Source organism: Periplaneta americana, chromosome 17 (genome assembly GCF_040183065.1).
Source record: "Periplaneta americana isolate PAMFEO1 chromosome 17, P.americana_PAMFEO1_priV1, whole genome shotgun sequence".
Classification (NCBI taxonomy): domain Eukaryota; kingdom Metazoa; phylum Arthropoda; class Insecta; order Blattodea; family Blattidae; genus Periplaneta; species Periplaneta americana.
In genome coordinates, this window is record NC_091133.1 from 123,110,623 (window position 1) to 123,137,045 (window position 26,423).

General features: G+C 35.6%; 2 long non-coding RNA genes across 2 annotated transcripts in view; one reads left to right on the forward strand and one right to left on the reverse strand.

Moving 5' to 3' along the window:
- Positions 1 to 24,599, reverse strand: part of LOC138692587 (uncharacterized) — a 339,097-nt gene extending 314,498 nt beyond the window's left edge. Inside the window, exon 1 of the long non-coding RNA XR_011330084.1 lies at positions 24,521 to 24,599. This is a non-coding gene — a long non-coding RNA (uncharacterized lncRNA). The remainder of the gene's footprint in view (positions 1 to 24,520) is intronic.
- The window catches only part of LOC138692586 (uncharacterized), a 302,932-nt gene that overhangs the window by 243,122 nt on the left and 33,387 nt on the right, over positions 1 to 26,423 (forward strand). The window lies entirely within an intron of this gene.

Below are 26,423 nucleotides of genomic sequence, written 5' to 3' on the forward strand. Positions count from 1 at the left end.
GACTCCCAACACAAATTCTCCGCTATATACCACATGGAAGACGATCTTTGGGACGCCCCCTGAAAAGATGGACGGAGAGCGTAACAGACCACTAGGCCTAATACCTGCAAGGACGAAGATGATTATTATTATTATTTAAAAGCTATCTGCACATGTAACATGTATGAACAGTCATGATGATAAGATGTTCTTATTTTCAATAACGCGCAATGTCTTGGTAACAATTAAAAAACAGTAGTACACAATTTTTTTAGCACACCTACATGCAAACTGCTGTTCTTCATAACACATTATTGGTTAGAAATTTCTTCTTTGCTGTACGCGTAGGGGATAAACATTGTTGCGATTCATTTTTCCGTACGAATACCACAAAGTTGTCATAGTAATATAAACTGCTATGACGAAACATTATGAAAACTATCACGTTTCAATATCAACACATTGCCAACTATGAACATAGAAATTGTAGTCAAAGCCTCCTAGTCTACTAAAAATGCTAACATATAATCTTATTTAGTTTTACTTACAGAAACAGAAATAATATACAAACAATTTCATAGCCACAGCTTAATACAACATATAAGACATGCCTTTTGTTTGGCCCGGGTTCGAATCCTGGTTGGGACAAGTTACCTGGTTGGGTTTTAACCGGGTTTTCCCCTCAACCAATTGAAGCAGAATTGCTGGGTAACTTTCGGCGTTGGACCTCGGACTCATTTCACCATCATTAATTTACATATCACCATCTTCCATACCATAGTCCGGATTAAGTTCACGGTGCGGCGTGCTGTACTTGTACAGGGACATCATTTTATTTTTACTAACATTTTTAATATTAACCTGGTTATACCTTTAGAGAACCGGAAACACAGATTGCTACCCCCTTCCACGACTGTATTTCGATGATACTGGCGTAAAACACAAACAAATCACTCTACTAGATATACGAGGGAAGAAATGTAGTTCATCCATTTACGTAAACTAGGAAATATCGCGATTTTGAGTTTGATAATTTTAATTAGGTTTTTGTTTAATCTTAATATAGTACTATATTAAGAATAAGTGTTTTTACTCACAAACTGAGTTAGCCATGCGAACGTATTCATTATGCAGTGTATATTATACTGCCTACAGCACATTAGCGTACAATATAGAGAATGAAGTTAAATTGAAAAATAATCATAATATGGATATTTAAACACATTTTTGAAAATGTGTGGCCGTTCATTTCGATACAGGCTTCAGTTCTTTTGTGCATATTATCGCACTATAGACTATTGCATCTAATTCCAATTGCCAGGTTCGTCCTTCGTACTAGTAACTCACGTTGAAATAATTTTGTACCTAGTCTATAAAAGAGTACTTTAGGCCTACATACTGTAAATTCAATCTTCACTTCTGCCCGATCCGCACAGATAAAATTACTCAGACATGCTATCTACTTTCCGTCCAAGTGGTTATGCCGCAGGATCGTAGAAAGGAGGGAAATCACGTGACAGTTAATTACTTAACGAGGCCCTTATATTTAAGTTATTTTAAACAGTTGTATTAATATTACGTAAACGTCCAATTTCTAACAGATATTAATGTTTTCAGAAAAGAGCTAAGACAGCCCAGCTTTTACAGAGGGGCGAGCAGAAGCAGATGGAGGAAATCGGGATGCGACGTAGGCAAACGGACAGTACCTGTGTGAAAATATGATTCAATATTCGTCACTGGAAAACGCGAACATGTTTCTGGAACGTACTATACTCACTAACCCAGTGCTGTTTACTATATGCGGTCTTGGATCTGTATGTAGAGGACAGTTGGAACTTCATTAGTAGAAGGTGTGGGAGTGAAGTACATTCAAAAACTCAAGTACAATAAAAATTGAAGTAAAAATAAAATGATGTCCCTGTACTGAGTGTTCAGTTCAAAGTGTGTCATGGCTCGCTGTATACCGTCACGTGGCTAGTCGATGAGCCTAGAGAATTCACTCTTCCTACACTTCAGCAGAGAAGTTGCCTAGCAAGTACGGCGTTCATCCAGAAGAGTACTTACCGATACGTACGGTAACGCCGGTAGTGGCAGGAATGTGAACTGTTTCGAAACATGTACTGAGGTGAGTTTTTTCTTACTGTCGGGATATGGGGAGAGGGTTAAGACGATTACTTACGTATTTGTTGACATTAACTTCGACGATCAACATGGACACTGAGCATTTGATTTGTATTGTGAATGTTGCTTGTACGCAACCGATGATAACAAATACCCTTCGTACGACTTGGCCGCGCAAAACACATTTCGAAAGCGGTTATGGTAGCACACAGACCGTACAGACCGCCATCTGTTGTTACGACGTTCAAGTTATACAGTACACGTTCTCAAGTTCAGATTGAACGCCTTGATTAATAGGCAACTTCTCTGACACAAAAGCTGAAACTCGCTTCAAATCGCTGACTCATCAACAGTGACGTCATGACACACTTTGAAATGAACACCCTGTATAAGAGCGCAGCAGTTCGGCTACCCAATCATTCTCAGAATAGGAGTGGTAAGCACAATAAGCCTGACGATTTGTTTTGTTTCGTACAAATCTTAATGATGTTAGTTAAAATTTCAATGTTGAGTGAAATAAAAGCTCTGACATTATCATGCTCATAGATTTCAGGTCCTTTGTTCTTTGCTGTGGTAGGCCGTGAAATCATTGAACTGATGTAGTTAGTGTATATGAAGTACGCAATAGAAAGAGCAGCTTAGACAAAGAATTTCTTCGGAATTTTATAAAATAGAGAGAGAGGGGGAGGCAGTCTGATTTACGATCGCTCCGAATCAGCTGCTTGGCAGAAAATTTCAGCCCTGTTCGAATAGTGCTTGCGGTACGTGCCGATAGGACATTTAGACTCGATGAGAAGAATTCAATTTACAAGTTCTGCTGCAAAAGAACCAGTTCAACTCTTCCATTGGAAACAAACAAAAAAATTAAATTTACAGCAATTTACACAAGCGACAATTTATTGCTTCTAGGGTAAACAATCACGGTGGATTGAATGGAATGACGTCCTGGATTATCTTTATATTTAATTTTCTTCGAGGAAGGTTTAGCTTACATAAAGTAATTCAGAAAAATTATTAAATATTTCAGGGCGTGATAGTATGTACTATTCTGAACAAAAAAGTTCATATAAACATGTGTCCAATTTTCAGTATCCGTGGAGATACAGCTGCTTGAATGTTACACATAATCAGATTCACAACTTTAACGGTCTTACTAATAAACCGTGTACAGTTTTCACACGAGACTTATGTATAGTTGGGACAGGAAAAGCTACTAATGAAGCACGCATAAGCGATGGATGTGTAGGCCTATACAACCTGTAATATACAGGGTGATTCACGAGGATTTGCCGTCCCTTACGGAGCTTATTTCCGAAGACATTCTCAACAAAAAAAGTCATATAAACATTTGTCCTAATCTCAATATTTTCAGAGTTACACTAATTTGAAATTGTTTATAAAATACCAACCATTATTTTTTAGTTTTAAGGGTAATAGTAATATACGTTACAAGAGCGGTATGTTGACGTTTTCATGGTCGAGGAAAAGATTGAAAAAGCGAAACGTAGTTGAGCTTTTTGCTGGTTGAGTGGAAGAGAAGGCCTTACCCAAGTACAAACCTTAGTAATGCCGCACTTCGATTATTGTGACGTTTTGCTAAGTGATCTAAGTTCTGAACTGTCAGTCAAGTTACAGCGAGCTCAGAATATGTGCGTCAGATACGTGTGCAACATCCGACGATATGATCACATACCACCGTCCTTCGCAAGTCTCTCGTGGCTCCGACTTAAAGAACGCAGAACTTTACACTCTTTGTCTTTACTCTTTCGAATTCTGCACACCTCAACACCAAATTACCTTTCGTCTCGTTTCTCTTATCTATACTCTAACCACGACGTAAATACCAGATCACTTATCTGTGGCACGCTAAATATACCTCTTCATAGAACATCTTGTTATTCCTCATCTTTTACAATATCCACCTCGCGTCAATGGAATTCCTTGTCACAAAGTATTAGGGGCTGCAAGACAACAAACACCTTTAAAAACAGCTTAAAAGATAACCTTATTAGCATTTCACTCCAATCATACTGATTAAAAATATTACTGACTACACTGTTGCTTTTTTTTTCTTTAGACATCATCCTGATTGTGCTGTATTTTCAAAATTGTCTCATAAAATCTCTTTTTATTATCTAATATCGTTTGAAATATATTAACATTCTATGTATTTTAGTTTAATTCTGCTACACAGTTTATTTCAGTGTTTAATTAATAGTTCATAGTATTTTGTTGTTTAATTCGTAAATAATTCTTGTATACATGTAACTCTCATCTAAATCAAATTGTTGAATTCTTTGTAAGTTCATGCATATGTTTATACACTTTTTGCTGGTTGAGTGGAAGAGAAGGCCTTACGGCCTTAACTCTGCCAGCTAAAATAAATCATTATTATTATTATTATTATTATTACATTATTTTGTACGAAGATCGTTTATTACATACCTGAAAGACGAATTTCTAATTAGTTGCAATGAAATCTCCATGTTGGTTTCTGTTTAATGACGGCAACTTCAGAACACGAAAATATCTTTCTTCAACATTGTTGCTATAAAATGTTTTCTGTGTTTACTATACTCCAGCAGGCCGTGATATACGTCTGTCTTCCCCCCCCCCCAGTCTATAAATGCGAAATTAAAACAAACGGTAAGGTTATGTAATGATTTATTTTTCATTTTAATATTTTAACAATATTATTTATATAACATATTGCAGTAATAACATCGGCAACTGGAATCTAGTTGATTTTTTCACGGCTTCCTTAATGTTACTTGTATCAGGAATGCAATAAGTTTCGTGGAGTAGTAGACTTTACTTAATTTTTGTAAATATTTAAAAACAATAATTAACATTGCAATTTAGGTGAAATTGCAGTGGTAAGTTTCCAATTTATAATTATTACTATGTTAAACGTCTCTAAAAATAATATGTTAAAAGCCTAAAGCAGTAAAATGAATGTCGCGCTTAAGCGGTAAGAAGAGGGAAATTGTTATGTGTGTTACGTTGGGAATACTGAATGTGGTATTTCACACCTACCGCGTATTGCTTCTGTGCGGAAAACAAGCAAATACGCACGATCTCGCACAAAAGAATATTGCAGATAAAGAATGAACTATTCAGGAGTATCGTTTCTTTAATTAGCTAATACTCTGAATTTCAGCGATGTATCGAAGTATATACATATGATATTACCATGAAGGAATTCTGAGTTATGATATGATGAAGAATCGGTGGAGCGGAGAAAAATTCTCTCCGGCACCAGGATTCGAACCCGGGTTTTCAGCTCTACGTACTGATGCTCTGTCCACTAAGCCACACCGGATTCCAATTCCGATGCTAGATTGAATCCTCTCAGTTTAAAGTCCACCTCTTAGTTTTCCTTTAGTGCCCAACCCTCCTGCACTGTGTCAGAGATGTGTGACAGTGGCACAATATCCAACACACGATTCTGCATCATATGATAACGCAGAATTTCTGCATGGAAATATCATATGTACTTCGGTACATCATAATAATATCATATGCGTAAAATAATCACTTAGTGATTTAAGACGGCGCTCATTCCGTCGGATCCCGGCCACTTAGTCACTCGTGATGAGTGCACCTCTACACATAGTGTGTTGGACACCGGAATTGGAATCCGGTGTGACTTAGTGGATAGAGCATCAGTGCGTAGAGCTGAAAACCCAGGTTCGAATCCCGGTGCCGGAGAGAATTTTTTCCCGCTCCACCGATTCTTCATAATATTCTGAAGCTAAAAATGTGTTGTACATTCCATAGTTCCTTAGACAGAATTATTTTTCCATTTTCAACTAAAAAATTACATTTTCATACACATTTATCACAATTGTTACAAATCACGCCGCTCTTGTAAATTCTTCAAGACTGTACATTAGGATGCAAAATTAAACTGTAAATAATCAAGTTCCTGAAGTCGAATATATGTAACAATTTTTGTCGTAAGTGTTAAAGAAAGGCGTCATTTTTAGTTAAAAATTGAAAGACAAAATTCTGTACAAAGCAATACAACATATTTTTAGCTTCAGAACACTAATTGGCATGATTGCTTAGACCACGACGCTACGGCATGAAACGTAATATTATACTGTATAATGTAATGCAATGTACGCAATGCAATGTAGGCCTATATGTATTTATCCATTTTGATTATGTAATGTGGACTTTACATAACTAATAAAATGTTTTAAACACATTCATTACACAATTAGTTACGTAATGATACTTTTATTACGCAACTAGTTAGATAATGATACTTTTATTACGCAAATACTTAGGTAATGATACTTCTATTATGTAACTAGTTAGGTAATGATACTTCTATTACGTAGTTAGGTAATGATACTTCTATTATGCATCAGTTACGTAATGATACCTTTTCCGACACACTTTCTATATTTTTCTTGGAACACTAATCTTCAAATTTATATTCCACTTCATATTTTAGTGTTTCAGCATTTTCAATATTTGAATCCTCGTTTGAACTCATTTTAACTATGTTTGTTTATTTCTCCTAGTACTGCTGTTCTTCTGTTATAAACAAAAACCTATCGTGTTCAAAACTAACAAAACAAACGAACGATTCGCCTCTCGCAGAAAGAAGCTAATAATAACACAAACGCCTCTCTACAATAGTATATTACGATACAAGATTGGGAAGTACTTTTTGTAAACGTATATTGTACAACATTTTTTGTACGATCAAATTTTCAAAATTGCAAATGCAATATAGTCTATTTTGCATTGAAAATTTAGAGCAATATTATTCGAAAGCCTTTGCAAAACTCTACTGCAATGGTAACTAAATAACAATAAGTGCACTGCAATTAGTCTAGTTCAATAAACGATGAAAGAGTAATGGAACGGAGAAAAATTCTCTCCGGCGCCGGGATTTGAACCCGGGTTTTCAGCACTACGTGCTGATGCTTTATCCACTAAGCCACACCGGATACAACTCCGACGCCGGTTAGAATCGTCTCAGATTAAGCTCCAACTCTTGGGTTCCCTCTAGTGGCCGCCCTCTGCACTACGTCATAGATGTCTATGAACGCAGGACAGAAGTCCACACATGTGCTGAGGTGCACTCGATATGAGTGACTAGTTGGCCGGGATCCGACGGAATAAGCGCCGTCTTAAATCACGAAGTGATTTACGCATATCATATATATTATTTTAATGTACCGAAGTACATATGATATTTCCATGCAGATATTCTGCGTCATCATACGATGAAAGAGTAATGGAACGGAGAAAAATTCTCTCCGGCGCCGGGATTTGAACCCGGGTTTTCAGCTCTACGTGCTGATGCTTTATCCACTAAGCCACACCGGATATAACTCCGACGCCGGTTAGAATCGTCTCAGATTAAGCTCCAACTCTTGGGTTCCCTCTAGTGGCCGCCCTCTGCAGAATACTTCGGTACATTAAAATAATATATAGTTCAATAAAGTTTTATGTTATGAAGAATGGTTTCCTAGCAACAAGTTTCTGCGTGGGAATTCTAACTCACAAGGGCTAATAACAAAACAAACATAACAATTTCCCTCTTCTTACCGCTTGAGTGACATATTGATTTTACTGCTTTAGGCTTTTAACATATTATTTTTAGAGACGTTGAATACAGTAATAATTATAAATTGGAAACTTACCATTGCAATTTCACCTAAATTGCACTGTTAATTATTGTCTTTAAATATTTGCAAAAATAAAGTAAACTCTACAACCCCACTAAAGTTACTGCATTCGTGATGCATGTAACATTAAGGAAGCCGTTTGTTTTAAGTTCGCATTTATAGACTGGGGGAAAAAAAAGACGTATGTATATCACGGCCTGCTGGAGTATAGTAAACACAGAAAACATTTTAAAGCAACAATGTTGAAGATAGATATTTTTGTTTTGCAACTTTGCCGTCATTGAACAGAAACCAAGATGGAGATTTCATTGCAACTAATTAGAAATTCCTCTTTCAGGTATGTAATAAACGATCTTCGCACAAAATAATGTACGCTACATGAGCGGTATGTTTTCTTTCAATTCTCGGAAATTAAAAAAGCTCAACTACTTTTCGCTTTTTCAAACTTTTCCTCGAACATGAAAATTTCAACATACCGCTCTTGTAACGCATATTACTATTGAAGCATACGGTTCAGTGATATGAAACTTGGTATGTGAGGATAACCATATGCTAAGAACTCAATAATGGTATTACCGAGTTTTTTCTACTTCCGGTTTAACCGGAAGTAACTCCAACTCTCTTCTTTTAAACGAAACACCCAATATATATATATATATATATATATATATATATATATATATATATATATATATATATATATATTTATTTATTTATTTATTTATTTATTTTTGAATAGTGCTCATTAAGAGCTTTTCAAAAAGTACCCACACTCGATACTTCTGTACAGATTCAGTGTTGCTAAGTCAAGAAAACAGAAAAGTGTATCGAATATTAAAATAATAAAATACTCCTTCCTTAGCAAAAACAAAACAAAGCTAGCTCACCTTCTAAATTATGTGTTCAAATTGGTAGCCCTCAGCTGCTTTACAATGTGTCACTCGATCATAGAAACCATTTAAGGAATGATTTAACCAGGCTTTAGGAATATCTTGCACTACTTCAATTTTTATTTAGCAACACTGAATTTGTACAGAAGTATCAAGTGTGGATACTTTTTGAAAAGCTCTTAATGAGCTTTATTCAAAAATAAAAAATATATATTGGGTGTTCCATTTAAAATAAGAGAGTTGGAGTTACTTCCGGTTAAACCGGAAGTAGAAAAAACTCGGTAATACCATTATTGAGTTCTCAGCATATGGTTATTCCCACATACCAAGTTTCATATTACTGAACCGTATGCTTCAAAAGTTATTTAGGTGGTGCGAGACTTTTAACTAACCCTGTATATGTATAATGATCAAGTGTTTTTTTGTTTTATAAAATTGTAATTTACAAATACACACTGACACACATACAAGCAACTGTTAGCCGAACATGTTGAGACAGTTTGGGTGTGAAATATGACTTCAGAATACCTTACGAATAAGTAATCGGTACTTATTTTTATACGTGCGTACAAACGCATACACAGGAAAGTGTTTTGAGTATCCATTTGTATTCATTTGTAATAAAAGCTTGCTTTAGAGCCTCAAACTGTTCTTATTTGAGATTTGTGAGTCATTGAGACGAACGTAAGTAGGTGGTCTCTTATCGTATTTAAAGCTGCAGATGATAAGAAAGCATGAGACAGCCATTCTCGCACTCATTAGAGGTTGGAAATAAGACACTAACAAGGCAATTCTAAAATACTCTAAAATACGGATACTATTTTATTGCTTCAACTGTCCCCGTTTTTATGGTCTCCTGGATACAACTCAACTAACAGGTTAACGTGTTCTAATTTCCTTAACAATACAGTAAACTACTCCTAGTGAATATCGTATGTGTTTCAAATTATTATTAATAGGAACCGGATTTTTATGTAATATGAAGGTGTGAAATATGTACATATTTATGTACGAAAAATAAGCTGAATATGTACCAAAAAATGTAAAATCATGAAAATATTTAATATCAATATCTGGAAGATATATGATAGGTAAGACTCTCCAGTTGTGATTTCATAGAGCACCCGACTTTTTTACCGCACACTTGACACATTACTATTTTTCCATCTGTAGTGAAAGCTTCGTCCATCACAATCCATGATTTTATTTTTGTCATTAGGATTGAAGATATAGAGGCCATTTTAGTTAAAGCAGTAGATAAACTCGCACTTTATACTGTAAGTACTAAAACTAGAGAACTGAGTGAAATGAATGACACAACAGTACTGCAAGCACTGCTTCGCTTTACTGGATTAGGAGAAAATAAGAGGAGATGTGGGACACGTGCATTTTACCTGCTCCCTGTAAGAAACAAAGTACCTACTAAAACCTCAAACTGTAGATATTTACAAACTATTGTTTGAAAAGTGACATTCCTGTCTCATTCAGAAGGGTAGGATTATTCCAGCCGAGAACCATACTTAATAATTGCTCGGATAATCCCATTTCCATATAGATCTACTAAATTTAAAGTAAAGAGGTCAAGCAATGACCTGAAAAGCTATTTATTTCAATCTTTCAATATCTTTCCAGTTTGTTCCTTTACTTCAGCTTCTTTTCAAAAGTCGGCTACTTTATTGCGGCTCATGCCAGACTTGACATGGGTTTTCCCTGGAAGGGTTAGGAAGAGGGTGGGTAAGGTTGCAAATTGCATGGGAACGGCTTGTTTAGACGTATGCAGAAGAATTATAGTTCGAGACAAATCATGTCGTCCTCATCCCACTTCACCGCATGAAGGCAACGCTACTTTCTGAGTGATTTTTACAATACAAGGTAGTTGTATGAGAAAGGCTGCCTTTTGTTTACTCATATTTATAGTGGGTGAGTGCCTCTATTACTTCCTGGAACTAAGGATGTTATGTTTCGTCCCGAAATATATCCGTTCTTGTGTAGGTAAAAAGGCTTTTTAAATCTGTGTATTTCAAATTGTAAACTTTCCCAGCAGAAGTTGTTTTTTTTTTTAGAGAAATAAAAATGAATAAAACCCCTAAATATGTAGATTTATGTAATACAAAGCCATAATATGTAATGTGGGGTAAATATGTAAAAATATGTAGTATAAAATTTGAATATATTAATGGCAATTACAGGATTCGCAAACATTTGTTATTTATATACGGTTAGGTGGAAAGGAATATAATATGTAATTACATAAAAATCCGGTCCCTAATTATTAACAGTTCGTTATATTATTTGGGACACCAAAACTTTTAATTTTTAAGAGGAATGAGTTTGTCTTTCTTTCTACACTAGCGGAGAGATTTGGATGTAATAGCGTTTTAAATATAGGATTCTCATTTCTGAGCAAAATAATGATTAATACATAAGGGTGAAATATGTTTCGTTAATCCAGGAACCCGTCTCGTCCCTGGGTGAAATATGCTTCGTTAATCCAGGAACCCGTCTCGTCCCTGGGTGAAATATGTTTCGTTAATCCAGGAACCCGTCTCGTCCCTGGGTGAAATATGTTTCGTTAATCCAGGAACCCGTCTCGTCCCTGGTGAAATATGTTTCGTTAATCCAGGAACCCGTCTCGTCCCTGGGTGAAATATGTTTCGTTAATCCAGGAACCCGTCTCGTCCCTGGGTGAAATATGTTTCGTTAATCCAGGAACCCGTCTCGTCCCTGAGTGAAATATGTTTCGTTAATCCAGGAACCCGTCTCGTCCCTGGGTGAAATATGTTTCGTTAATCCAGGAACCCGTCTCGTCACTGGGTGAAATATGTTTCGTTAATACAGGAACCCGTCTCGTCCCTGGTGAAATATGTTTCGTTAATCCTGGAACCCGTCTCGTCCCTGGGTGAAATATGTTTCGTTAATCCAGGAACCCGTCTCGTCCCTGGGTGAAATATGTTTCGTTAATCCAGGAACCCGTCTCGTCCCTGAGTGAAATATGTTTCGTTAATCCAGGAACCCGTCTCGTCCCTGAGTGAAATATGTTTCGTTAATCCAGGAACCCGTCTCGTCCCTGAGTGAAATATGTTTCGTTAATTCAGGAACCCGTCTCGTCCCTGAGTGAAATATGTTTCGTTAATCCAGGAACCCGTCTCCCTACCTACTTATCTACCTATCCACCTTCCTGTTCTTCCGTCCGTCCATCCATCCCACCTACGCACCCACCCATCCATCCATCTACCTACCCACCCACCCACCCACCCATCCGTCTACCTACCCACCCACCCACCCATCCATCCATCCATCCGTCTAGCCATATACATCCATCTACCTACCCACCCACCCACCCATCCATCCGTCTAGCCATATACATTTATCCATCTGCTTGTCTCTGTCTATACATCTATGCACACATTTGTCCTCATATCACGAAATAGATACTCGCTCACAACACCATATCACACTCTCCATTCCTAAACACAGAACACCCTTCTACTCTTCATCTTTCACCGTCTCTGCAGCTCATCTCTGGAACTCTCTACCACAACATGTCAGAGACTATCGGACATTGTCTAGTTTCAAAAATAAATTAAAATTGCACTTTTCCAATTCAGATTCCTTTCAGTTATAAGCCCTTTTCTCTGCGATAGTTTTGTAAAAATATAGGCTATATATTTATTTCCTTCCTTTCCCCTTTTTGTTCTCTTTATCAGCGGATGAATTTATTATCATAGCCTTTTTATTGTGAATTTTATTTAATTTTCGTATTTCTTTTCTTTTTTTATTATTATTTTATTACATTCCATTTTATTATATTCTTCCTTACGTTTTCCATATTAACCATTTGTACTAAATGAGTTCCAATGTGTTTTACTTTATTTTTTTTCTATTATGGTATTATTTTCATGTTGTTTAGTGTCGATTTTATTATGCTATTATATATTTTCTTTGTTAGATGTTAGTATTCTGTTCTTTAACTTTTTGTTAAATTTTAAATGCTTGTATTCTTTGTGACTTGGTCCTATGGCCTTAAATCTGCCAGTACAAATAAAGAATAACAATAATAATAATAATTATTATTATTATTATTATTATTATATTTGCTTGTTTGCTCGCTGAATGTTGTGGAAATACTAGCCATTTTCTGAAGACCAGCACGTTGTTTCCGAACACTGTTGTTAATGACTGCGGATAATTATTTTTTAAAGTATGTTTTTTGTTAATTATAATGTAAACCAGTGGTCGTCAACACTCGCTGAAATGGGTATTGCGTAAGGAGACCAGGGAAGCCTGCACCTCCTTGCATGCTTCGAGGGAGGGAGAGGGAGGAATCTGGCCTTAAGTGATGCGGACGATCAGTGGAGACTAGAGTAGTAAGTACTATACACTTGTGAGTGGTTTGTGTACGTACAGGATAGCAGAAAGTTCAAATAGTGATTTACGTAGATCTTCTACCCCTACGTTGTTTAACCCTTCATGGGAGGAGGCATTTTCTTTTTTACAGAGTTTGAAAATGTAGCAAGATGTTTAATTTGCAGTAAGATACTCATGGCCGGTTTCTCCAAGTATTGTAAGAACATTCAACGAATTTTAAACTCTAAACAATTTGTTAAATATAAATTTTCCATGTCTTCAACACTGGTTAGGCTTAACAGATTGTTAAGTGTTTGTTAACTTTAAATGCAGGATTTTAGGCAGTTAACTCATTGGAGAGATACTTGAATATGGCAGATGACACCACGGCAGTTCAAACAGAAGTTGTGAAAATAATATTTTGTGCGAGATCGTGCGTATTTGCTTGTTTTCCGCACAGAACCAATATGCGGTAAGTGTGAAATACATCCAGTATTCCCAACGTAACACACATAACAATTTCCCTCTTCTTACCGCTTAAGCGCGACATTCATTTTACTGCTTTAGGCTTTTAACATATTATTTTTAGAGACGTTTAACATAGTAATAATTATAAATTGGAAATTTACCACTGCAATTTCACCTAAATTGCAATGTTAATTATTGGTTTTAAAATTAAGTAAAGTCTACTACTCCACGAAACTTATTGCATTCCTGATACAAGTAACATTAAGGAAGCCGTGAAAAAATCAACAAGGTTCCAGATGCCGATGTTATTACTGCAATATGTTATATAAATAATATTGTTAAAACATTAAAATGAAAAATAAATCATTACAAAACCTTACCGTTTCTTTTAAGTTCGCATTTATAGACTGGGGGGAAAAAAAAGACAGACGTATATCACGGCCTGCTGAAGTACAGTAAACACAGAAAACATAGAAACATAGTTGAAGAAAGATATTTTGGTTTTCCGAAGTTGCCGTTATTAAACAGAAACCAACATGGAGATTTCATTGCAACTAATTAGAAATTCGTCTTTCAGGTATGTAATAAACGATCTTCGCACAAAATAATGTACGATACACGAGCGGTATGTTTGTTTTCATGTTCTCGGAAATTAAAAAAGCTCAACTACTTTTCGTTTTTTCAATCTTTTCCTCGAACATGAAAACGTCAACATACCGCTCTTGTAACGTATATTACTATTATGTCTCTCTTTAAGGAATATTTCGTGAATGATTGATAACATAACATCTAAAAGACACTTTGGAAAGCTAATATAAGGAAGATAATAAAGAATTATAGCCAATGTCAATGGTGTTACAAAATTTATAGTAAGTATTATATTAAATAGGTTTCAGCAAAAATTGCTTCTTTGAGAAGTCATATGTTAGCATTGGTCGTATAACCTTACTTTGTAATAATATTATTCAATAGAAGTCACCTACAACTTTCATTTGTCTTCTTGTTTATCGACCATGGCCTACTGTATCAGATTATGATTTTATACATGTTTCATGACTTACTCTACAATGCAGAATTTAAACAATATCAGCCAATAAAAATTGCTTTACATGTGCAAATCATTACCAACTGCTATTGAGTGGTTAAAATAGTGTTAACGAGTGTTATAGTTAAGTGTTGGTTGTTTTAAACAAAATGATGTTGAAGAAATGGAAAATACATTAACAAAACGTTAAAAATAAACAGGCTGTTAATTTAACACTAGTTAAGCTAAATTAAATATTTCTTGGAGAAACTGGCCATTAATGAGAGAGATAACAAAATATAACCTGCAGCGTCACTATGACAACTGTCATGCTAATGAATACGACAGATTAAAAGACGACGAAAGAATCGAAATGGTGGAGCAGTTAAAAAACGCCAATATAAGACAGGTATTATTATTATTATTATTATTATTATTATTATTATTATTATTATTCCGATATTGATGTGCAGTTAGAGAACGTTTCCCTAGGCCCGCAGAATACTGCATCGGACATCGTGTCTTGGACGAGACAGTTTCGTCTCGGACCGTCTGATACTGGACAAGACTGTTTCGGTCTTTCTAGAACTGTCGACAGTTTCGAACAGAGTTTCGCCACGACGTACGTAGTTTGTTTTCCATACACTGCTATTCTCAATTGCGACCTGATAGCAACCGACGACAAAATCGCAGCAATGATCGATTATTTTATGCGTTTAAAAGAAGAGAATAACATAAATAGAAGTTTAAGTACATAAATTTCTTTCAAAACTTCTTTCCGTACTTTATATATTAGATTTCTCCTAATGATATTTTTTTCAATGTATAATAAAAAGTGGGTCCTTGCATGCACATAACTCTATCTGCGTCTATATCCATTTTTAATTAAATTTGAAAATGCTCGTAAATACAATGAAACAGTAAAATTACCTATATTATTAAACATAACCCACGCTGGACATACAGCAAATCACGTGAAAAAAAAAATGTTATGGTTTATTTAACGACGCTCGCAACTGCAGAGGTTATATCAGCGTCGCCGGATGTGCCGTAATTTTGCCCCGCAGGAGTTCTTTTACATGCCAGTAAATCTACTGACATGAGCCTGTCGCATTTAAGCACACTTAAATGCCATCGACCTGGCCCGGGATCGAACCCGCAACCTCGGGCATAGAAGGCCAGCGCTATACCAACTTGCCAACCAGGTCGACAATCACGTAAATGAGTGAGTGTACAGCAGACTACACACACATGCGAAGAATGAAATGTGCGATCTTGTCCGCTAGTGGACGAAACTTCAGATGACATCACAGGTCCGAGACGGTCCATGGTTGACCGGGAAGAATTTCCATGCAGTATGCTGCCGGCATTACTCACATTATCGTTCTTGAGGATTTTTAGTACTTTGTGTTATTCACAGGCAGAAGTTCATGAAGATGATGTCAGTGTTCGAGTTAGTTACAAAATTGCTCTGCGTCTTGGAAGAAAACTCCGACCATTCACAGATGGTGATTTGTTGAAAGAATGTATAATAGACGCTGCCGAAGCTGCTACCTGCTATTGAGATAATATGTTGTCATAGAATTTAGTCTGGAGAAATTATTTCCTCACATTCCAGTGAAATATCAGGATTTGTGGCTTGCCTCCTCCTTTGACTCAAAATTCAAATTCAAATTTATTTACAATTTACATTTTAAATTTGAAATGAATACATATGAATAGAAATGAGCATATGCTCGTGCTCGGGTACAGTCCAGTAGTCTACATAAATTTTACAGGGATCAAATAATAATGCTGATGATAGGAATAATAGTAATAATAATAATAATAATAATAATAATAATAATAATAATAATAATAATAATAGTAATAATAATAATAATAATAATAATAATAATAATAGAATAATCGTGACAGAAATGATACAAAGATTGTAATACAAAATAATTCATTAATAATAATAATAATAATAATAATAATAATAATAATAATAATAGTGACAAAACAAAAATATTTACAATAATGAAATAAATACTAAGACGGACAATAGTACATTATGCAACGAGCCTATAATGAAGGTAATTAAGAAGTGAGTATGGATATTTATGAAACGAGCGCAAGCGAGTTTCATAATTTTCATACAAGCTTCTTAATTACCATTATAGTCGAGTTTCATACGAATTTTTATGCTCGACCATATTTCTAACTTGCTATTATTAATTATATTGTATCTGACCTGGAGCAATGTCCCGTATGTTGTGAGATGTGCGCAGACGCGAAAGTATTGATTTTTTTCCGAGGAACAGATGTCCACATTGACCTTGCTAGGCCTACAGAGATAACATTGAAATTAAATTAGACATTGAAAAACGAGATGACAAATTGAATTTATTTGAATATTATTTACAATTAACGCTAATTGTTATAGTAACAGAACATAACCTTCTGCGACAGTATTGGATTTCCAGCCTCCGTGACTTTTCGCTAATTCTCTTTCGATTGCATATCCGAGAATAATCGATACTTGCGGTTTGCGGTAGAAAGCTGACCTGTTATTGGCTGAACAGTTGTAACCTGAGTCGTCATTGGCTGAAAGACCTGGAGTTTAATGAGTAGGTGTACTTTAATGACATGCATTAAAGGTCTGCTACCAGGTGTAGGTATAATTACTACATTTCGGCATGGTCGAGCATAAAATAAAATATAAAACCACTAGCGAGAGTTAACACAACTTAAATAAGCATATAATAACCGGAAAAAATGCCAAACTCGAAAATCAACAGAAAAGTTCGTTGTATCGCAGACGACAGCAACCGCCGTATTGACATTGTGTTATGCATTAATGGTAGTAGGGGGGAGCCTAAAGTCTACGTAACTGCCGTTCTCTTCGAATCTTCTCGTACAATCATGGGAAGTTAATGCTGCAAAAACAAAATGTCTACGAATCAAACTGTTCATTATTACCAGGATAAATACAAAGAATACTGAAATATATTAATCAAGTTTCAGTTATAGACCTCCCCTTTTGTGCAAGAGGTATCATATCAAAATATTTTATGAATGGCGGGGAAAATATAAATTTCAAAAACTCTCTAGTGACAAAAGATAGTGACAAGTACAATCAAGTGTATCTGTGGGACTCGATTCCACAATTTCAGAGGTTACTTTTTCTTTAAGATATCTGACATTAAAAACGTAAATCCTGAGTATTTATTAACTATGTAAAATATGCTTACTTAAATACGCATGTGAACATTGGTTGCTTCATTACACTATTAGTATTATTGAATTCCACTCAGTTACGTAATTTATGGTACGAACGAAAAGCCGCCACTGAAATACTGCTACCCATCCGCTCCCATAAATGCACTAGACTACTAGAGGGCTCGCGAGTATGAGACGCTAGCCCGAGCGTGCACTCTGCTGACGACCGCTGATGTAAACTTTCAGAGTTACATTTATTGTTAAGAAAATTTTCAGATTTTAACACTTCCTATCTTAATTTTGAGAGTTTTGCTTCTGTTGAGTACTTTCCTTTAATCTAAGAACAACACGGGTGTCTATTTTCTATTTCTATGTAAGCATACAGTCTACTTAGGGCCGATTGTATAAACCATTTAATCTTAGATCAGAGGTTAAATTGATCCTCATTCTAGCTGAACTTGGAATTTTGTGTTGTATAAAGTCTAAGCTGAGATTAATTTGTCTTAAATTAAAGTCAACTTTGACTGAAGAATTTCTCCGATTAAGTTAGATGATTCAATTTCAGTTACTTCTTTTCTGTTTGAAATATACGACTGGCAAATTGTGCAAAAAGAATAACCATTATTATTAATATTAATAGATATGGTAGATATATATATAAAGTATATGATTATGTCTCGTGACCAGAATATTGTACGAAATGGAAATATAAAAATTGGAGATTTATCCTTCGAAGCGGTGGAAAAATTCAAATATCTTGGAGCAACAGTAACAAATATAAATGACACTCGGGAGGAAATTAAACGCAGAATAAATATGGGAAATGCGTGTTATTATTCGGTTTAAAAGCTCTTATCATCCAGTCTGCTTTCCAAAAATCTGAAAGTTAGAATTTATAAAATAGTTATATTACCGGTTCTTCTGTACGGTTGTGAAACTTGGACTCTCACTCTGAGAGAGGAACATAGGTTAAGGGTGTTTGAGAATAAGGTTCTTAGGAAAATATTTGGGGCTAAGCGGGATGAAGTTACAGGAGAATGGAGAAAGTTACACAACACAGAACTGCACGCATTGTATTCTTCACCTGACATAATTAGGAACATTAAATCCAGACGTTTGAGATGGGCAGGGCATGTAGCACGTATGGGCGAATCCAGAAATGTATATAGAGTGTTAGTTGGAAGACCGGAGGGAAAAAGACCTTTAGGGAGGCCGAGACGTAGATGGGAGGATAATATTAAAATGGATTTGAGGGAGGTGGGGTATGATGATAGAGACTGGATTAATCTTACACAGGATAGGGACCGCTGGCGGGCTTATGTGAGGGCGGCAATGAACCTTCGGGTTCCTTAAAAGCCATTTGTAAGTAAGTAAGTAAGTAAGGTAGATATATATATATATATATATATATATATATATATATATATATATATATTTCTTGCCTTAATACACAAGCATTCTTATATTTTATAAGGCTTTACCTGTTCAGCAGTATTAAATAACATAACCTATAATTATATTATGTTTATAACAACCATTAATTATTAATGGATATGATAGGTACATTCATAAATTTTCAATTAACTGTATTGCTACACGAAAATTGTCGTTTTATAAAGCTTTATTATGTTTAGCAGTATCAAACACCTCAACATGATAACAATTTCGAGAACGGTCAACCTTCTTGTTATTGTCCGCCATTATTTACAATGCACAAAACAAACCAGTGTCTCCAACAGAGTGTATCGGAAAGTCGCCAAAAAGTAGTTGGAAAGTCGCTAGATTTCTCATTATCAACAAAGAAAGATTAAATTTTGTCACTATGGGGTGCTAAAAAAGGCCGCTAAATCCCTATTTAAGCAATATAAAAGTTAAAAGAAATTGTCGTTGAAAAAGAGTTGAAGTCGCTACATTGGCAACACTGAACAAACCTGTACAACATGGCCCGCGCATCACATACTTCACCTGTTTATGCGATGTTGCCAAATCCTTTTCACGTGAACTTAGATTGCATTTGAACCAAGGTAATTTGATCGCAGTAAAGTTTTATGCAATAGAACAAGTGTCTGAACTCGGTTCACTTTTCGATCTTTGATCAAAGTTGATCTTTAGTCTGGGAGCTTTATACAATTGGGCCTTAAAGGCTTACGGAGAACCTTCCTGGATATACTGAAGAAGATCACGAATATCTGTCCCTTCTCCAGTCTGGATTGTTGCGATGTCTCCGTTCAGGACATGTCTTTCTTCAAGTGCATTTTATAAGTAAGTGGCTGTCACTAAGAAGAATGGTTATCTTCTTCGTATGAGGCACAGGTTTACAAACTGAGGTCCGCAAAGTGAAACGAGCATTTCACATCAGAGTTAATGGACAAAGAAAGTTCCCATCCCAGATATATCATATTTAAAAAATTAAAAATTACATGTACGTGAAATTGAGAGGTATGTGGTTCGATAACTGAGGTCAGCAGTTGGTTAACTAGGAACTGTGCCTAGGAAAGTGTATGTTCTTTATTCGTTAGACAGAACCGTCATTTTCGTCTACATTTTTATCGTTTACTGTTTTACGGATATATTGGATAGTTTCGCTACAAATAGCTTATTGAGACAAATTAAAGATCTATACAAACACTATTTACAATGTTTAGGTTACTGTATCATGACACAGATCTATGGATCTTAAGAATTTCGATAAACCTAACAGGTCCATTATAAAAGGAGGCAGAGGAATAATTTTAATATTGTTGAAGTATTAAAATATAAAACAGTTATATTACCGGTTGTTCTATATGGTTGTGAAACTTGGACTCTCACTTTGAGAGAGGAACATAGGTTAAGAGTGTTTGAAAATAAGGTGCTTAGGAAAATATTTGGGGCTAAGAGAGATGAAGTTACAGGAGAATGGAGAAAGTTACACAACACAGAACTGCACGCATTGTATTCTTCACCTGACATAATTAGAAACATTAAATCCAGACGTTTGAGATGGGTAGGGCATGTAGCACGTATGGGCGAGTCCAGAAATGCATATAGAGTGTTAGTTGGGAGGCCGGAGGGAAAAATACCTTTAGGGAGGCCGAGATGTGGATGGGAAGATAATATTAAAATGGATTTGAGGGAGGTGGGATATGATGATAGAGACTGGATTAATCTTGCTCAGGATAGGGACCGATGGGGGCTTATGTGAGGGCGGCAATGAACCTCCGGGTTCCTTAAAAGCCAGTAAGTAAGTAAGTACTATTGCATTGATTGAAGCTGGTTGAGTGGAAGAGAAGGCCTTATGGCCATCGTTTTTAGAATTCTTAAATGGAGAACTAAAGAGAATGATATTTACAAGAAGTTGAAAGTAGTCTACTAAACGAAACGTGTAGAGCACAAAAACAACATCCTCGGTGATTGAATCGCGGGCCTCGGAGACAAAAGAATAAATCATTAGCAGACAACAGTCGCGATAATGACGGTCTCGCCACACTCCAGGCTACGTTCTGGACGGTACCGGTAGCACTCGACCAGTTTCATTCCAGACCTATGAGTGAAGTTAATGACAGTAATCAAAGCAAATGTCTGTTATTTTCGGGTAAGTGTTGACGGCTCTTTCCCTATAATAACACTTTACAACAAAAAAAGTTCCTCTCTGTTAAAAACCCCTGAGGGCATGAGCAGCATCTATCTTTTTCCCTACGTCTTGATAAAAACCAGAAGGATCGAGCTCCTGATCCCATCCATCATTAGTTGAGAGCCCCGGGATGCAAGACAGTCAGTCAGTCGAGCGAGTGAGTGAGTGACTTTATTTATTGCTGCGAGGTGACCACACGACACACGCACAGTCAGTCAGCATCATACAACTCCTCCAAATGATCTTGTTAGCTTCACAAACTTAATTATGCAAATATTAAGACGTTCCCAGGACAACAGATGTGTATAAACAACTAGGTGGACAGTCAGAAGCCCAAATTCTGTGCTGTGATTTCTGAGTGAAAATAATTACACTGAAGTTCATTATGTTTCTTCAGTCTATTAACAGATTTCCAGTCACCGGCATAGCTGAGGAGTATGGAAGTGATCTCCTGAACCGAGATCGCGTCCGGGCCTGAGTTCGAGTCTCGATTTGGTTTTTCCGTTGTTTTTCTAAACTATAGACCAGGCCTGCACAAGGTTTGCGCTCTCCGAGCCGGCTCACAGCTCATGAGCGGAATGCAGATATTAGCTGCGCTCTGTATAAGGGTGGACTGGAAAAAGGGGTGATCTTGTACAAAATAAACACAAAAGGAAGTACTATTACGAGTGCTTATGAAATGAATTCCCTTTCAGTGTTTGCAAAACTATCTTGAACTATTAATAATTAATAAAGAATTATTTACTTTACAGAAGTAATAGAAATTCTATAGCTACTTAAATGTACAATATCATTTTGTTATATTTTTATTTATCTGTACATGAAAACGAGGTTTTATGCTGTTGGCAGATGAAAGGAACATTAGCCTACTGATCGTAATGAAACATCAGTTACAGATGTTCGATGTCTGCCTTTATTAAAGTTGATTATAGAAAACAGTTGCTCACAAATATAAATGTTGAGCCAAACATAGCAATCATTTTCACAGCCAGCCTGTGTAGTCGTGGATATTATTGCTAATGTTTAGTCTTGTAAAACTCAACCACTCTAGTAGTATTATTCAAACGATCTTTAGCCCTTAGGTCACATTGAAGATCAATAAGTTCGAGCTGTAAATCGTTAAATGTTAAATGTTATGTTTCGTCTTTTAGATTCCTCCATACTGTACTGTAGCAGTAGGTAAGCAACGTGAAACAGTTACTGAGAATAGGCCTACACACTGCACTCCACTAGATAAGTGAGTGGTTGTTTCCCTCTCCTCTACCTATAGTAAGTCTATGTCATTCTGACGTATCTTTCTCTCCGTTTCGGCGAGCGGTAAACACCGCTCTCCCCCCCCCCCCGAATGAGCGCTAGCGCTCGTTGAGCGCTGTTTGTGCAGGCCTGCTATAGACAAATATCAAGTAGTCTGGACGAGTTTTCCTGACTAAAATACCATCTCTCTGTCACTAAATCAATTGATGTTAGTTAACTTCATAGATGATACAGCACCAATAAATAATCGACTTGATATCGACATAGCTTTGCTATGCTACATATTTCAGGAGCAAGTATTCAAAACCTAACATGTCCATTTTCAGAAAATACTACAAATATGTCTCTGTAATAAACGAAAATTTTTCTATAGTGAAATTTTACACAAATCGATGGCAAAAAAAATAATGGTACTACTACCACTACCACTACTATTCCTTCTTATTTTTATCAAGTAAATGCACTGTACCACATTATACAAAACAGAGAAATACGGAGTAAAATGCACAGTAATTAAAATATTAATTTAGAGGGCTTTTCATAAAAAAGTGTATCTTTGTTCTAGCAATAAATTTACGACTATTATTATTATTATTATTATTATTATTATTATTATTATTAATTTATTTTTATTTATTTCTTCATTTACTTATATATTTATTTGTTTCTTCATTTATTTATTTATTTAATTGCTTATTTATTTCTTTACTCATTCACTTGTTCATTCCTTCTCTTATTTATTCATTCACTCACGTCATTCATTCATTCATTCATTCATTCATTCATTCATTTTTTAATTTTCATTTTATTTAATTACTTATTTATTTACTTATTTATATATTTATTCATTTATTAATTTATTTATTTAATTATTTATTTACTTATTTATTTATTTACTCATTTACTTATTTATTTATTTATTTATTTATTTATTTATTTATTTATTTATTTATTTATTTATTTATCCATTCATTTATTCATGTAATCATTCATTCAGTAATCCATTCATTCATTCATTTTATTTATTTACTTACTTATTTAGTTATTTATATATTGATTCATTTATTCATTTATTTATTTACTTATTTATTTAATTAATTAATTTACTTATTTATTTATTTATTTTATTTACTTATTTATTTATTCATTTCCTTATTTTATTTATTTATTTATTTATCCATTCATTTATTCGTGTAATCATTCATTCAGTAATCCATTCATTCATTCATTCATTCATTCATTCATGCATTCATTCATTCGTCTGGTAGAGTTAAGGCCTTCAGACCTTCTCTTCCACTCAACCAGAACTAACTACTACAAAGAAAATATAAATTACGTATTGTAGTAACAATAATAATTAAGAACATGTTACTCCACCGCTGTGGAGAAAAGTTAGTCTGTATGGCAGTGAAACGAGCGGGCCCGGGTTCAAATCCTGGTTGGAACAAGTTATCTCACAAGGCAGCGAACGCACACCCAATCCCGTGGACGAAAAATACATTTCTCCAATTTCCCACACCTGGAATCGAACTTCGGTCCACTTGTTTGAAAGAGCACACGCTATCCACATAGCCGTAGTACTTTTATCGAGACAAATTCATGTTAACTAGATATGGCCTTAAGAAGTGTATACAAAAGCATTCGCATTCTTTGTTAAGTTAATTGCAACCCTTTTAGATTGTTATTATGTTGATGCATCACTACATTAACTATCTGTTATAATTCTCAAGTATTTTTTTTTTTGTTTCATCAACACTAACTAATCACTGAAGGCGTACAGTTCGCTCTGATTGCCTCGGGTGTTATTCAATTATTCAAAACATAAAACCAACACATTAATTGGATGATACCTTTCTCATTATGTATTCTTAAAAGATAGTTATATCACTTTCAAAAGTAGAAAAGAAAAGCAAAAGAAATACACTATAAAACTATCCTTAAAAGAACCATTAATTATTTTACACTGCACCTGAAATACGTCATAACACAACAGCAACTCCAACGTGTTCAGTATTGAAATATTAATACACATTAACGGATCGATAAATTATCCATCAGACGTATTAATGATTATTAGAGAAACTGAAAGAATGGTCCACTCACACACACACGCATTTCACATATCAGAATCTTCCAACTCGAGTCACGATGACAATGACGCGGAGTCATTAATCATCGGATGTATGCAGCGGAGTAAACCTTCTCTTTACTGCGGGAATCTCCCGGGTCTTGAACACACTGGCCGTCATTAACGTAAATGCTACCACCATGCACTAAACAGTGGGTTGTATGAATGACGAGTCATCAGTAATTGCAAATGATTCAACCGACTTCATTTCTCATTCGACTATTGAAACAGGTTAAGAGGCATTCTGAGTGAGACAGGAGATATGAAAACACTCATTTGAGTTCCCGTGGGGCTAAATTATACATCCCGACACTCCTCGCTGCCGAGGAAGTAATGGACTACAACGAACATCAAGTGTTTGTTTGAATATTCATGTCAAAAGAGCTGAGGAATACATACAACTTGCGAACCTTACTATTAGAAACGCGCAGGAGGAATTCCATTTCAATTAAACATAAGGGCCGCTTCCTGTAATATTTCTTCAGGTCTTCCTGAACGTACACACACACAGTAGACACCAGACGACGGCTGCGAAATATCACGTTCGCTTCTCTCCATTCAATGTTTGTCTTCCACTGAACTAATTTCCGCTAATAATTTTACTGATACATTCATTACTATTTCGAATAAAATGTAACACATTTATTAACACATTAAATCATTCTAGGTCAATTCGTCCACAACAAAATGTTCAATACACAGAAAATTACGTAGTTACTTACTTACTTACAAATGGCTTTTAAGGAACCCGAAGGTTCATTGCCGCCCTCACATAAGCCCGCCATCGGTCCCTATCCTGTGCAAGATTAATCCAGTCTCTATCATCATATCCCACCTCCCTCAAATCCATTTTAATATTATCCTCCCATCTACGTCTCGGCCTCCCTAAAGGTCTTTTTCCCTCCGGTCTCCCAACTAACACTCTATATGCATTTCTGGATTCGCCCATACGTGCTACATGTCCTGCCCATCTCAAACGTCTGGATTTAATGTTCCTAATTATGTCAGGTGAAGAATACAATGCGTGCAGTTCTGCGTTGTGTAACTTTCTCCATTCTCCTGTAACTTCATCCCGCTTAGCCCCAAATATTTTCCTAAGCACCTTATTCTCAAACACCCTTAACCTATGTTCCTCTCTCAGAGTGAGAGTCCAAGTTTCACAACTATACAGAACAACCGGTAACATAACTGTTTTATAAATTCTAACTTTCAGATTTTTGGACAGCAGACTGGATGATAAGAGCTTCTCAACCGAATAATAACACGCATTTCCCATATTTATTCTGCGTTTAATTTCCTCCCGAGTGTCATTTATATTTGTTACTGTTGCTCCAAGATATTTTAATTTTTCCACCTCTTCGAAGGATAAAACTCCAATTTTTATATTTCCATTTCGTACAATATTCTGGTCACGAGACATAATCATATACCTTGTCTTTTCGGGATTTACTTAAAAACCGATCGCTTTACTTGCTTCAAGTAAAATTTCCGTGTTTTCCCTAACCGTTTGTGTATTTTCTCCTAACATATTCACGTCATCTGCATAGACAAGAAGCTGATGTAATCCGTTCAATTCTAAACCCTGCCTGTTATCCTGAACTTTCCTAATGGCATATTCTAGAGCGAAGTTAAAAAGTAAAAGTAATAGTGCATCTCCCTGCTTTAGCCCGCAGTGAATTATTATTATTATTATTATTATTATTATTATTATTATTATTATATTTCCAAATTTCTAGTAATCCTT